Consider the following 15649-nt stretch of genomic DNA (forward strand, 5'->3'; position numbering starts at 1 on the left):
TGTAAATTGAGCAGTTATGTGGTATTGGTAGCAGGGCCATGGTTTGGTAAGAACAGTTGGGCTGTTTCTTTGTTCTGTTTGATCTCCCCTTTTCAACAACAGTTCACAAATTTGGTAGGGGAGAAACAATGCTCTGTTGTTGCGCCCAGTGCTGCCCCATCCAGACTCCTCCTGAGCCTGGGTGGGAGCATGGTGGTGGAACCATGAGCAATCCCCTCCTCACCCTGAGGGACAGGGTGAAAGCACTGAAGAGCCTTTCCCTTTGCAACTCTCTCTTCCCCATAATTTCCTTCCCAAACATCTGAAACCCAGATTGCTCCCACTGGTAGAGTCCCTCATGCCTCCTTATGGCAACAACTGATACTGGGGGAGGGAAGATGGACAGGGGAGTCAGAAGCTCTGGCTGCTCTCTGGAACAGCCACCTTGCCATCCTCTTTCAGCAGCCCCAAATGTCTGCATAGCGACACAGACCTCTCCGAACTCTATTACCTACACACCATTGGAGGCGTTCTTCCCTCTAAATACATACATACCACTGGTCCCCAGAGCCTTGTGTTACGTGTGTATTGGTCTGTAGCTTGCAATGGGGTGGCACATAGGGTGGGTGCTTGAATTGATGCCAAATGAAACTCATCAGCTAAAGCAGTGGGGGCTAGGCAATGAGAAATGGAAATGTGGGAATGAACAAAAACCTGTGAGGTGTCGTTGGATATAAAATAAAATTGACCATCAAATTGAGACTGAGGTTAAGAGGAGGGCTTGTAGATTTATACATGGTACTCATGAGAGGCCATAAGCTATTTCTGAAAGTAGAGCAGGGAGGAGAAAGGGAACTGATCAATAGTTTGAGAAATGCTGAGTTATTCAGGCAGTATAAGAAAGGACTAGCTGCTTTTTTTTTGGAAATCAGTCTTCCTGAGCCAAAGCACATTTCAACTGCAGGCTTATGAGGATGAAATCGGGTGTTGGTTCTGTGTGAAATGGTCAACAGAGGTGCAGCCTCTGCTTTGTTTTGCCTGTCTTGGACAGGTGAAACCTTTGATTAGCTAATGGTGCAGAATATGGTACTCTCTTACACAAATTCTGTAACTCATTATTTCTGATGAGAAAACTTTTATAATAGATGTTTAATTTTAAGGGTTGAAGTATCTCTTCTACAGGGACTATCATGAAAATGTTATGTGCAGTTAGATTTTTTTGTTGGTGGTGTTTCCAACAGCTCTATTCTTAAACCGTAGTGTTTGCTGCTAGCAAATAATTTAAAAATGAAAGCAACCTGTTTATAATGAAAATACAAATAATTTGTGGCTTGTCAAAGCACTGGCAGCTGAGGCGGGTAGAGCAGAAGCTGGAGCCCTTTCCTGACTCGCCAGGCTCAGACCTAGGCCAGCTTCAGCCGTGGCTGGACCCAACTTCGTGAGTGCGCCCGTGTTCGCATCCTCGCCACGGCTTTGCGCACAGGGTGAGGGATGCTCACGCAGCTCCCTGGTACTTTCTGCCTGCCGGGTCGTTTCTTCCAACTGGAGCCTTGACATCTGTAACAGTCTGCTGGGGCTTCTTTCCCCTTCCTTTAAACGAAGGCTGGCGGCCTTCTCGGGAAATAATTCGTACGGTTAAAAGACCTGAAGCTAGGAAGGGGGCGCAGGCAGCAGCTCCTGGGGTGCGGCTCTCAAACGCGGGGACAGGAGGCCCTGGAGGCCGTAAGGGGGGTGCCGAGGCTGCTGCCGAGGCCGGGAGCGCAGCCCGCCGCGCCGCCGCCGGAGCTGTCCAAGGTTTGGCGGCGGCGGCGGCCCCTCAGGCCCGGGCTGCCGCCGGCCCCCTCAGCCGGGTGGCCGGGAGCAGCGCAGGCCCCCCGCCTCTCCCCAGGGCAGGCGAGGGGCGCGGTGGGGCAGGGAGGCCCGTCCCCGCCGCGGGAGGGGAAGGGAGGGGAGGGAGGCGGGCAAATGGCGGGCCGCCGGACAGGAGCAAATGGCGGGCGGCGGGCAGGGGCCGCGGGGCTGCGGCGGCGCTGAGGGCCGCGGTCCGGAGCCGGTCCGCTGGGCGGCGGGAAGGGGCGGCGAGGCCCTGCGGAGCCGGGGCTGGAGGCGGCGGGAGGGAGCCGGCTTTCAGGTACCTGCCCCTGCAGCGCGGCCGGGTCTGGCAGCCTTTGCCAGGGAGCTCAGCTTGTCTCCCCGCGCTCCACCCGGGGGTCGGCGGGGCTGTGGGGAGACTCCCGCCGCCGTCAACGAGCCTCTGCTTATACCGCTGGAGGAGTGTTAGTAATTTCAATAACGCTTTGTGGCTGCTGGTTTAATTGGTACGTTAGTTTCCCTAGAGGAAGTACACTGGCTCAAAGGAATTATTTTTTCCCGGTAAAGTTACTGGTATAACATCCCACATTTTTCTAATTCTGACCTTTCTCCGGAGCACTCCAAAGCTAGCGAAGCGGCTCCCGTTGGGACTCGGTGGGCCATGCCCGGTGCCGGGGGGTGCGGGCAGGAGCGGGGCTTCCCCTGCCGAGACCGGGTAGGTGAGGGACGGTGCCAGTCCGGGCGCGTTTTAGGAATTACTTGGGTGCAGACTGTTTGAGAGACACCTGTGTTTTACCTGACGCCCTCTTCTTATGCTAGGACTAATTGCAGCCCAAAGCCGGAATATTTTCAGCCTAAGAAATCCCACACTGCGTTTAACATCATACAAAATATACGACTAATTCCATGGAAGGAGCCGGGACAAGCTTCTGTGTTTTCTGGGCTGGGATGTGATTCCGTACGTAGTGTAATCTCTTCATATAGCTTTAGCGTGGCTGGCACAGGTACTGTCAAAGACGTAACAGCGGGTGTCACGAGAGACTTGTGGTTTCGGGACTTTCTCCTTTAAGGATGTAGACTGAGAGTTGCAGTTGATTCACACCAAATAGATTTGTTGACCTCATGGGTATGCATGTGTTACAACGTGTTCAGATTTTCCCCCACCAGAGTTCAGGAGGAAAACTAAAAATTGGTACTTGTTTTCAGGGAGAGAAAATTGGTACTTGTTTTCAGGGAGAGAAAGGTGTTTGTGCATGTATGTGTAAAGAAATGAATTTTAAAAGTATCATTCTATCAAAAAGGGTCCTAAATTACATATTTAGTATTTTTTCTTGCACTGGGTAATTTCTTTTTAAATATTTTCTCAGATCTAAAGCAGTTCTAGAGGCTGAGCAATCCCATGGCTGTAAGTGAGCAAATAATTTGGTTGAATTTATTTTATCATCCATCTTCTAGTGCATTTAATTCAACTAATACTTCTTTTCTACATAGTGTCTTATCCCACAAATAGATGCAAGGACCTCAGGATTTTAGGTAGTTCTAGATAGTTGGTCTGTTGGGGAACTAGGGACTAAGATACCTGAATATGATCATTTTACTATTCTTACAGTTACTTGTTTGGGATCTTTTGAGACTGTTGTTTTAAACATTGCAGCTTCTGGGGTATTTAAAAAAATGTTGTCCAGTTGTGGGGTCCTTAGCTTTGTCATATGAAAATACTCAAGATGATTTTGTAAACTAACACAGGGCCTGCACTATGGCGAAGATAAATAATTTATTATAATACATTCTGATCTACTGATTCTGTTTGGAAGGCAATTAAGTTGCACTGGAAAAGAATTGGTTGCTCATATTGTATCCACATTACTACAAACTGATCAATTAGCCCTTTGCTAAAAAGGATTTTTCTTTGGATCCTATAGGTTGAACTTCATGGGAGGATTTTCTAGACTTCACCACTGGGGAAATGAGATGCTCTTTGGAGTGGAGGCGCTGCAAGTTCCCACTCCACGAGATACAGAGTGCTGACGGGTTGGACTTGATGATCTTACAGGTCTTTTCCAACCTTAGTGATTCTGTGATTCTGTGACCCAAACAGACGCGACATCGTGTCACCTGTAGTGCTTCGCCTGGGGGAAGCACAAGTGACAGAGATAGTTGTAACATATATGTTCAAAAGGTGCTCTTTGCAGGGGGATTTGGGGTTTTTGCTCTTTTTTTTTTTTTTGGAGGCAAAGTTACACTAGGGTGGGGAACATAACAAATAAGAGCACATGAATTTGAACCACACTGGCAAGTTGATGGGGTTCACTTCTTACAGCTGGAAACACCACACAACTTTTGCATGGCCAGTCTTGGCCTCCGGTGTTATTCTGGAGCTCTAGAAGTTGGGAGTGTTTACTTCTCTTCCTGATTTTCAGTGAGGCAGGGAATAAATTTCAACCTTGGAAATGCTCAGCTAACACTGAGAAAAACTCCAGCATGGCTTTTCTGTGTGTTTGTAAAAAAGTAGTCCTTCGTGCATAGACAACTCTCTTTTAGGGCACTTGGCAATTATTAATTAGCTTAGCCTCTGACTGGTCGTATAAAGTAGGTAAATGGCTTTTGTTTTCCTTTTTTTTTTTTCTTTTTCTGTACTTTATTATGGTTACACAGCGTAAATAATTCTGCAAGCAGGCAGTACTGGAACTGAAAACACTGTCCAAGCTTCCTGACTTTCTTTCTTGAAGCATAAAATCAAAGTCTCTTCTCCTCATAGCAAGGAAAACAAGTATTGAGGAAGGTAACTCCAAAATAGAAATCAGTGTGTCTCTTGCTTGAAATATGAGAGGACCCTGCCTAATGTGGGAAGCACAGCGTAATAGTCACTTTATTATGTTTATAAAATAAATACATATTTGCACATTCAGTACCCTGGAAAATTAATTGGAAAACACTAATATTTTAAAAGAAATTATACATTTCAGATAATATCCAAGGATGTTTCATTGTTTACAGCATTCATTCATAAGATGAACCTCTATTTCTTTTTGGTTGTGAATTAGTATTCTGAACTGCAGAGACAGAGATTATAGCAATCTAGGTATCTGCAATGAAATCCCTGTAAGTATGTGCTAGTGATCAATCTTGTTAATGCTGCATGGAGACGGATCTGCTCGGAGAGGATTAGTGGGATACATTTTTCTGCTAGTTGTCATGACAACCATAAATCCATGCAGCTGTATAGCTGTGTGTTAATCTGTGCACTTTAATCCAGTTTCCAAATTAGATCATCAATGTTGAGCTGCTAGGTAACAGCTGGTTTAAATGCTCTCCATTCCCTTCTCTTAAAATAGCACCCAGAGTCCAAGTGATGCACCTCCAATCTTCTAGGAAAGAAAGTGTTAAACCATGGAGCAATTTGTTGCTGTAATAGCAGTGTACGATTTGGCTTGGTGTCCCAAGCCTGATATTTTTCAGATGTTTATAAAAAGTCATTGTTCTCAGTCTAAATTATTATCTCATTCATGTTTTAGAGATTGTATTGAAAGTATAAGGAATCTTTAGTCCCTCATTAAGATAGTCTGGTTACTACACTGTGCAACAATGAATGCTGATACCATGACTTTTAAAGCTTTTGTTGCAAAATGAGAAAGTATTTCATCTGGAAGGGAGTTAGAAAAAGTGAGTATTCCCTGCAAGGTGATGGAGTGTGCTTGAAAACTCATCTGGCACTGAACAGTTTGGGAGAACTACTCCTGGTTTGAATTGATACTCAGTTATAGATCCCTCTCTTATTATCTTGCAATTGCTATGTTATTACTTCCATAGTTTTTCCTATAGTTTGCTGAGATGTACTTGTGAACTTCAGTGTTCGTGAAAGCTTTCATGAAGTCAAGGTCACCAAGCCCAGGTGGCCTCTTGGAGATGCTGCGTGTGTGTAAAATGACAGCCCTCTCCTCCACAATAGGCCCATATATAATGCTGTTTTCTGTACAGCACAGCTGAAAGAATCAGCTTTTCTGAGTCCTGCAGGAAGTGATTGCGCTGGCGGTTGTCTTCTCTGCCCTGCTAGGCCACTGTGAATTGAGTTAATTCTGGGCTGAGAGGGACAGCATGGATCTGTGCTAATAGTTACAGAAGGAGAGTCCACCAGTGTTTCTCATTTTCGGTTTCGTTTTTATACACAACAGAGTTGTCTAAGTTGTTTTTTCTTATTAGTTACAGGTTCCACAGAATCCTCATTCAGAAACTTGGTTTTGCAGAAGTCAAATTGAAGAGTCTCCGTCAGCTTATGCCCAAGTCTGGTTCGATATTCAGAAGGTAGAAAAATTGCACTGTAGAATTGAGCCTGGGGCCCTGCTCTTGAATAAAGTTCCACTTCTCTGGCCAAGCATGGCATGATTGCACCGAAGGAGAGCTGATCACTTACCAACATCAATAAATGTAATATTTAAAATGAATAGTCAGTGTTTAAATCCCAGTGGCTCATTTTCATAGCATTTAGTAGGGAAGTCTTGCTTTTCCAAATGCAGTGAAACAAGTAAGAGGAGCAGGAATGAACATTAGGAAACAGTTTATATGCTTGCTTCCCCAGCCTCATGATAAATCCTAAAAGTCCTCTCTTTTCCCCCCCTGCCCCCTTCCCTGGGGTGTCTTGCTGCAGTGTGTACTGGTGGCCTTGGGCTGCTCTCCTCGAGGCGCCCTCAGCTGCCTCTGTAGACAGCTCTTTCCACTGTGTTTGCTCACATCGTGTTTGCTTCACCCACAAACCATATGGATGTCACAGATCTCATACCCATGTTAATTTTATTAATTAATTAACAATCATTATTAAATGTAAATTATTTTTATTCATTTTTATTTTGTTGACCTTAAGCATAAGAAAACATTCTTGATGAAGTACTTGATTGAGGTCTGTAGAATGCAAAAAAACTTCTGCCGTGAGCCATTAGTGTCAGGTTTTCGTCTGTAACTTGCTTTTGCTACTGATTTTTTGTCCTTACAGTTTATACTTTCATCATGCCAAAATTGCACATTTTTTTACAAACAGATTGTCCATCGTTTTGCTCCCAATGCTCCTGCGCCATATGGTGGAATCACCTCTTAGTTTTACAGCTGCGCCTCTAGGCTGGGAGTGGTGCCTGGAATGAACTCAGGTGAGGGTCAGCCTCTGGATGCCCCCTTAGACCCGTCAGCCTGGCAGCTGCCTGGCTCCATGAGGCCATGGACCACCGCATGCAGCAGCCAGGCCTGCGTTTGCTCTGCCAGCACCAGTATTCAAGTCCAGGGTAGGATTTAGCTCTATATTTTCATGATTTTACTATTTTATAAGTCAAAAAATGTAAGGTTACTGCTTCTGCGTCAGCATTGTTTGCTTTTGGATACTGGTAGGCTGCGAAATGTCACAGCCAGGAGGCCTGAGTTTATAATTACAGGTTTGCTTCATTGCAACATATCTGGAAATATCTATTATTTAGGCAACTATTTATCACCCAGTTAAAGTGGTGCTTATCTTAGAGCACAGTATTTATTGATGATTTAGTTACTTTTTATATTTTCAGAGTGGTGATATTCTTTATGTACTTGTGTTTGCATACCTGTTTTTCTTCTATGTAATAGGTATTTGACATTTGGAAAGACCCTGAGATGTGTGCTAGTGTAAGCAATTGCCCCTACCCCAGCTTAAGTTGCAGAGGCAAGTGGAGGGTGGGAAGCAGTGAGATTGTGCAACGTTTTTTTCTTAAATTCTGATTTCTAGATGTACAATATCTTAGGTTTTTCTTTCTAAGAATGGGATGGGAGGAGAAAACACTTCTCAAACCATTGTTTTAATCCTCTGCGTGTAGCTCTGACATTTGAATTTCTAATGTGTGTTACTAGAGAGTAGTTTTGGTAGCAAAAGTGGAAAGAGTATTTAAAATACTATAGTATTTTCTATGGTCTGGAAGGTATAAATGTTGATTTTGTGAACACAGTGTCAGCTTCTCTTTCATATTTTCCATTTTAGTAGCTTCTCATTGGTGTTACCTTCATAAAGACCATCATTATCAAGACAATAAAGTGCAAGACTGTAGGTGCTAATAATGTGTGCATGTTGTCTGGATAAAGAGCTAAAGCTTCAGAGCGAATGGCATCTGCCATGCTTGCTTCTTGTTTAGGCTTCTGCTGTACAATTCTATCCCCTCTTGAAAAGCACAGCCTTAGGATGAGCCAGGCAGTAAATCTCTTGAGCATTCGTACTCAGCAGTGCACAAGACTATTTGAGCTACTAAAGAGCATACCACAGGGGCACAGGGATTTGAGTTTTCCAGGAATGATCAGCCACACTGAGTGTCATGCTTTCCACTCTTGTGAAGAGCTGCCTGGAAAAGCTGAAAGGCGTTTACCGACAACTTGCCCCTTGTCTCATAGTCTATAGCTTGTTTATGTGTAGGTGCATTGTGCAGCTACACCACCACACTAAACACCAACATTGCAGACCTTTGTGGCTGTGTGTATTTTACTTTTCTGCTTGGAGGGAACCAAATTTAGTGCAGGCTTCCTTCATCTGTGCTGCTGCAGGGAGGGGAAAGGGCAGCTCTCATCCCTCAGGACTTGTAATTGTATTTATCACTGGAACTGCATGTCTGCAGGTGTCATCCAGAGGCTGCGGCTGCACCTGGAGGGTCCCCTGAGACTGGGGACATTCACAACATCTCGAAAAATGCTCAGATTCTAGCAGGATCAGATTTTAAATAATCATCAAAGGAAAGCGTTTCAGAAGTAGTGCTAATGCAAAGTGTCAGCTCTTCTGCAGCATATCAATGACTGATTTTTATCTTAATTTGAAGTGTAATCAGCTCCATTTGGCGGAGGAGATTTCTCTTGACAGCGGTTCAGTTGTAATTAACATTGAAAACTTCTTGCATCAGTAATGAAGATTTTTTTAAAGTATTTTCTTTCAAAGCCTTCTTGCTTATTCTTCCTTGGTTGTTTCTTTTTTTTTTTTTTTTTTAATCCCTCATGCTCTTTTCTGTCCCAGACCCCTTTTGGCTGCTTGATACCACTTGAAACAGCTGATATCTTGCTAAGTAGAAAAAAAAAAATGCAGGTTACCCTTTACAATTGAAGTGCTGGAGCATCAGTAAGAGCTGGGTTTGGCCTTTTTCCCAGATGCGGATTATATCATCCTCTTTGCTTCTCTTCGTCTCTGGTGACCCAGGATTCGATGATCTCCTGAGGACATGTTTGGCAGAAAAATGAAAGCTTGAAGTTAAGAGATACCTAGAAACTAGCCTTACACTGAACATGAAAATGTAGTCATCGAGCAAAATATATTGAATATATATGGGAATATAGACTGGAGTTGCCAAAACTTCTATACTCAACGGTCAGAACAAACACATAGTAACTGAGGCTTAATTCTTGCTAAACATCACAGTACTTCATTTGGGTATCATCTTGCATAGAGCTATTCCCAAGAGCCTGATCCCTTTTCTTCAGTTGAGGGGGTGATAGTCTGGTACATAAATTTTATGTATAAATTGCTGTAGGAGTCTGCATCACAGTCAGTGAATTGTCTTCCCCCCGCCCCTCTAGAAACTTGCTTTAATGGTGCTTACGGTTTTCAAGGCATGCCTGTAGGATAGTTGAGCAGTGACATCATTCTCCTGCATGGTGAAAGAATGCGTCTGAAACCCTTCTTCAAGGTTTAGGACAGGGATTCAAATACAACACCAAAGTCTGAGTAGGTGCTCTGGTCACGAGGCTGCTTTCTGGTAGCTCTTTTGACCGTGGTTCTGTTGGGTTTGTTTGTTTTGTTTAAAAACATATGAAAGTTGTTTTAGTCCAGATGTGGAATAACTTCAGACTCTTTAAAGAAACTGAATTGTCTTTGTCAGCTCCACGTAACCAACATATGAGGCAACAGAGGACATTTACAAAACAAGAAACTGTCTTGCAACATTGACTCTCACGCTATTCATAGGGAAAAATATTGGTATCAACAAAACTTAAAAGTAGAGCCAATGCACCACTAACTCACAATGAGAATGTAGCTTCCTTAACAGATGTGTTGTTTCAGAAATAATTTCCTTCAGAGAAAAGCCTGTCTTGGCAGTTTCCTTGTTTTCTTCTTGGTTATTTTTCCTCTGTCTCTGATCTGAGAACTTTTTAGTAGTAAAAGTATTTGCATGGCTGGATGAGTACATGAAATGATTTTGGATGTGGTCTGTTGCACTGGGCTGCCCACAGTGACAGCAATATTTAATTGGGAAGTGCTGCAACTGTCGGCTTTACAACATCTGGAAGTGAATGGGAGGAGCTGTTTCCATTGACCTCCACTCCATACTTTGTTCTTTTCAGGCAAGTGAGGAAGAAGTACTGACAGTCTGTCAGGAGTGAAAAGCCAGTGGTAACAGCAGCAAGTGCTTTGGTGGTGGTCAGAGCTAACATTGCAAGAGGAATTCCAGCAACTCCGAGTTCTCTGGTGATTAGTGGTTTTCCTTGGATTTTGCACGTGTCAGTCTGTGGGGGCTAACTGCCCTCCATAAGCCTTTGTGTGATAGGTTTATTGTAAGATTTAGTTGAATTTGGGATCAGAAGGATGAGGAATGGAAATGTTGCATTCAGGGCTGTAGTACAGGGGAAATGTTGAGCAAGAACCCTGGAGGTCACACACTTGCTTCTGACCCCGCTTTTGTTTCTCTGTTTCCATTAAAGGAGCATGCATTTCTCTGACCTGTGGGTTCATGCAATGAGAACGGCTTTCTTCTGATTTGATGTTACCATTCAGGTCACCTTAGAGACAAGTGTAACTATTTGCAAATGTAAGGAGAAATGCTGAGAAAAGTTTAAACTCGGAGGTAGTTTTGGAGAATGCGTTCAGTAAATGTGTCTGGGCTTTGAAGTCTTGCAGACTCAGCAACGATCTTGATGTTGTGACTGGTAGCCTACACAAAATGGTGCTACAGAAGAGCCTGGCTTCTGACTGCTGTAGCACAAAAATAAGAATCAATTCCTTGCTCGTATCAGAGCCGACTTCTACCAGGGACCTGAGCTTCAGCTGGTAGATACTGAGATGACAATTAGTTTCAATACAGTGCCACAGAAATTTTATCTTTCAGAAGTGCTTTGTGAAGACTCCCTAAATTTGGTAGCTTTAGCACGGGGAGTTCACTTTTGGTTTTGGTCTCCGCTATGTTATATGTAAGGGATTTCAATGCTGTGAACAGGCGCTGTCTGCCAAGGCCTCCTGAATTTTAAAGCTGATTTAGATTTTGATTCTGTTTGTATTTGTAGGTAATTTATATATCTGCTACCATGATTTTCATATGTGTAAGACATTCTGCTAATAGAGGGATTGGCAGATGTGTTTCAGTACAGAAGGGATAAAGAGATGCTTAAAAGATGTCTGTGTTTTGTCTGAATCTTGGAGTGCAAACACGAGGTCATCTGGTGAAACCATCTGAGGAAGGATGAAAAAATGCCTCTATTTATTTACAACATTTTTCTTCTGTCTTCCTTGAATTAGTATGTCAGAAATTAGAATAAAAAAATCTAAGTTACTCTGAAATAATAATTGAAATAAAACTTTGTTAGCACTGGACTTCTCATATGGGCTGAAGGAAGAGAACTCAGTGTCATGAGGCCACATTAGAAGTCCCAGTATAAATATTTTTCATCTGATTCAATGGTATTACAGAACTTTTCAAAGAAAGCTCAGCATTCTGTCTTAAATCTATTGTTGTAATGCAAGAAGTTCAGAATTAGCAAATGTATTGCTAAGACTCCTTTATGTGATGAGAAATTCCATGTTGGTAATAAAAGAGAGAAGGTGAACAGATTCCATCTTCATCAGAAATGAGATTCCATTGTTTGCATCTCAGCCATCAGGCTGGCAGCCTGGTTCCTCCAGCCATCTTTCGAATTCAATTCCCACAGCTTATGAAACTTTGCGGTCATCTGTGTGTGTGTGTCTTAGGCATACACTAACAACTCGCTAAAGCCGTTGGCTTAACCTGTTTACTTCTCCAAAGTGAACTGTACATACAAGCAGTAATTTTGTGCATTTTTTTGTTATAATGGAAAAATATGAAAAACACCTTGAAGGAATATCAGGAATGTCATCATCAGGAGTAGTAAGCAGAACAGTGACATTGCCTAGAGTGAACAATAAGTTAGTCTATGTGCACATCTAATTTTATTTTCATGAACAAGAAGAGAGCAGAACATGGAAGGAGAGGTTGTCTTTGATTTGCTTTTGATTTAACAATGCCCACAAATGGAGTATATGTTCAATTCTGTGTCACATCTATGAAAAATTCTGGACTTCTATACAGAGAGTGCAGAGGGTGCAGGATGTAGACTTGATGCTGGCTTTGAGATGGGAGCAGGCTTTCAGAATAACGGTTCTCTGGTTTTTATGGTGAGTACTACCATGATCGCTGTGGTAAATGACTGTATCTTTGCCTTTTGAGTGGTTAGTGGTACCCACACCTCTAAAATGAGAGAGAAAAAAAATGGATGAAGTTTTTTCTTCCAGTAAACAGTGATAAGAAACTGTTCATTCATGCCAGCTCTATGATTTAGAGATTATGAGAATAATCTCTTTCCAGTCCTGTTGAGCTCTGCATGTTGTCACCACATTAAGTGGTGTGATTAGCTGGGTTTAAGTGCTAATTTCATAAAGAAGGTGCAAGAGACAAGCATTTTCTTTCTTTTTTTCTCTCACCTAGTGCTGTAGCACTGAGAAATACTGCTGCCATCGAGAGACAGGAAAGTAAATATTGTTGAAGGTTCAGTCAGAGATGAAGCTTTGGAGGAGCCAGAAGAATCTGTTAATCTTTATGTTAGAGGCTGAAAAGCTTAGTGCCAGCAAAGCAGGCAGTTCTAGCTCAAGGCAGTGTTGATTCTGTTCACATGTGGTCCATCACCAGGCAAAATTAAAGATGGTGTCGTGTCTACTCTGAGCTGCTTGCTGGAGAATTGCTTCCAACACAGGTCTTCAGAAGCTGATCATGGGTCTGTTTCCTGGGAGGTTTCAGACTCTTAATGGAACATGGTTTCCAGATTGAGGGTATAGGAGATCAAACAAGTCGAAGTCCCCTCTTAGCTATAAATATAGCTATCTGCAAATGCTGCAACTCTTTGCATGTCTTCATTTCCAGACATGTTTTCTGCCATCGCTCTGTAGTGCTAAAATGATGTAATGTCGTTTGTAAATTGCTGTGAAGAATAAAATTATTTGGTCCTGAGTTTACAGTCTTTCCCATGCATTTTTTTTGTAATCAGGATGATGGAAGGGTGCCTTTCTCCAGAAAAGAGTTGCCTTCGTGCCTTTGAGCTCAGGGGTGATGCATTAATCATGTGGGAATTTGGCCTTTTACTGCCAGAGGCTCTGGCCGTGCCCAGGCTGCCGTCCTGTCCAGCACCTGACCAAGTCACAGAGTTTGTCCTGAGAGAATGTGACCTTCTGGATTGTCAGCTGCACTTCATGTAGGTTTCAGGGCAATGTTAAGCATGTCTCATTTCATCTTGCTAGCCTTGTGGTGTTAGCCTGCTCACTTTGGGAAATGTGAACATGCTGTTCTTCTGTATCTCATTTCCATTTTCCTCTATTGGCAAAAGCTGTCCTAGAAACTTTAGCAGGTCTTACAACTTTGTATTTTTAAATGTGCAGTCATTTGAGCTGCAAGTGGCACTGTGATGTGTGTTGCCTTTAGTATTATAGAAAAGTATCATTACAGTTTTAAAGTCAGATTTTTTTTTCTCAGTATATTTTCCTGTGAGCATATAATTTCATGTGCATACCACTTAAACAGCAGTTTCATTTGTAAGTCTCTTGACAAAAATCCCACCCAATAGATTTCATGTATTTTCTAGTTTAATTATAATGATAAATGGAAAAAAATCTCTTTTGCTCCAGCAGTTATCACCATTAAACTAGTACAGACTCTTACAACATTTTGACTTTGCAGATTTGCTTTCTCTTTTCTTATTTTTTTTCTAAACACTAATTCTGAGCTAGTTCCACTGATTGTTTTTCTGTTATTGTTTTTCTCCCGCTTTACCAAGTAAAATGAAACTAGAGGGTTTTTTCCCTTTCATTGAGTTCTGCTGCACTCAGGCAGCTGCCTTTTCTTGTGTTGATAAAAGGCTGCTAGAAAGGGGTAGAGCATTAAGCAAATCCAGGCTAGATTAGTCAGTGAATGAAATGCTAGAAGCATTATATTGTCATCTATTTAAAAATAGATTGCTATTTCAGAACTTTAGTCTAATAGGAATAGCTTATAAACTCTTCTGCATGTATGTGGTTGTACCTCTGTTCTCGGATGCATTTCTGGGTTCTAATCTGCGATTCTCCTGCAGATTTCTTCAAGGAGAAAACTGAGGGAAGGTGAGGAACTGGAGTATCTTACCTAAAGACTTTTGCATAAACTTGGGATTTTGGATAGTGTGATGTGAATGGTGGTTCTGAAAGTATAGACGCCATGTAACTGTCTGCATCAGGGGGAGTGGATGTTTGCAGGGAAGAGCATGGTTTAAAGATGTTCTAAAATTGGTTTATGCTCTACTTTTGCATATCTTGGCTTTTTGCTTCATTAGTGAACCTATGCTTCCTGAAACCACAGAATGGAATTCGTATCTGTGTAATACCACAGAGTTGGACTTATTCTTAATTTCCATTTTTGCAAGTTTTGCAATTCAAAATCTGGTCCCCGAACTTGAACACTGAATGTGTTATTTTGTTAAAATGTTAAGGAGTGTCATCTGTCTTAGCTTTTGACATGTTTTGTGGCCTTCTGTGTGGTAAATTTTATGATCTTTTGCATGGCGATTCAAATGCCACATGATATATATTTAGCAGTTCCAAAAATCTTTGGAACAACAGTTCCTCTTCCAGTGGATTTAATTAGAAAAATTAAATGGAAAAAACACTGACTGGTTTCCTAATGCTGCTGGATACTCAGATTTGCACTATTCTTTCTGATGGAGCACAGTTTATGTAAGTCTTCAGTAATAGTCTGTGTTCCAGGACAGATACTCTCAATAACATTAGCTAATGAAACTAAATACTAGCCAAATACATTAACATTAATATTCATTCAAGTCAGGAAAGCTTTTGCTGTTCAAATGTGATATGAAAAGCAGGATGGTTTTAGGGATTGGGGATATAGCGACTTTTGAGCATGACCCTGACTTTCAGTGGATCAGTGGCGAGCTGTGTATTGCTTGGACCTCTGAGATTTTCCTCTTCTGCACTTTCCCAGCCAGAGGAGTATTGGTCTGTTCCTGCCCTCAAACACCGGCAGCCTTTCCTGCCCTCAAACCCTGGTTTCCCTGCTGATCCTTGCAGGAGGACAGGGCAGTTGCCTAAATGTGATGGGGTGCAGGCTCCTCAGCATACACTGCTGTATTTGAATATTTGGTTTCAGAGACAATATTATCAACTTTTGAGGGCTCCAAAAGCAGACAAGTTTAAGAGGGGGAAAAAAGCGCCTTATTTTAGTAGGATGCATGTCAAAGCATTTAGCTGCAATACTGAAGCCAAGGTTGCAAAAGAGTACAGTCCAGAGTTGTGGTCCATCTTGTTTGGGTTAATATCCCTCACTTAGGATCCTCAATGTGCACCACAGCAGCTGAAGCTGAGAGAACAGTTCAATTCGCAGTAGGCTGTGTTGAATGTTGCTTGCTGCCATTATACTGTTTCTCTAGATCCCAGTTTCAAAAATACCCATCCTAATTTCACTCCTGTTCTCACTGCAGTGCAAGGCGAGTCTTTAATGAGCAACATTTCTTTGATATGCAGAGATTAGTAACTTATGACCTGTAAGATGTCAAATAAGTTCAGATCACTTCCTGCTAAGCTTCTTGCTGAGTCTTGAAGACTTACTAT

This window comes from Gavia stellata, chromosome Z, assembly GCF_030936135.1.
Source record: "Gavia stellata isolate bGavSte3 chromosome Z, bGavSte3.hap2, whole genome shotgun sequence".
Taxonomy (NCBI): domain Eukaryota; kingdom Metazoa; phylum Chordata; class Aves; order Gaviiformes; family Gaviidae; genus Gavia; species Gavia stellata.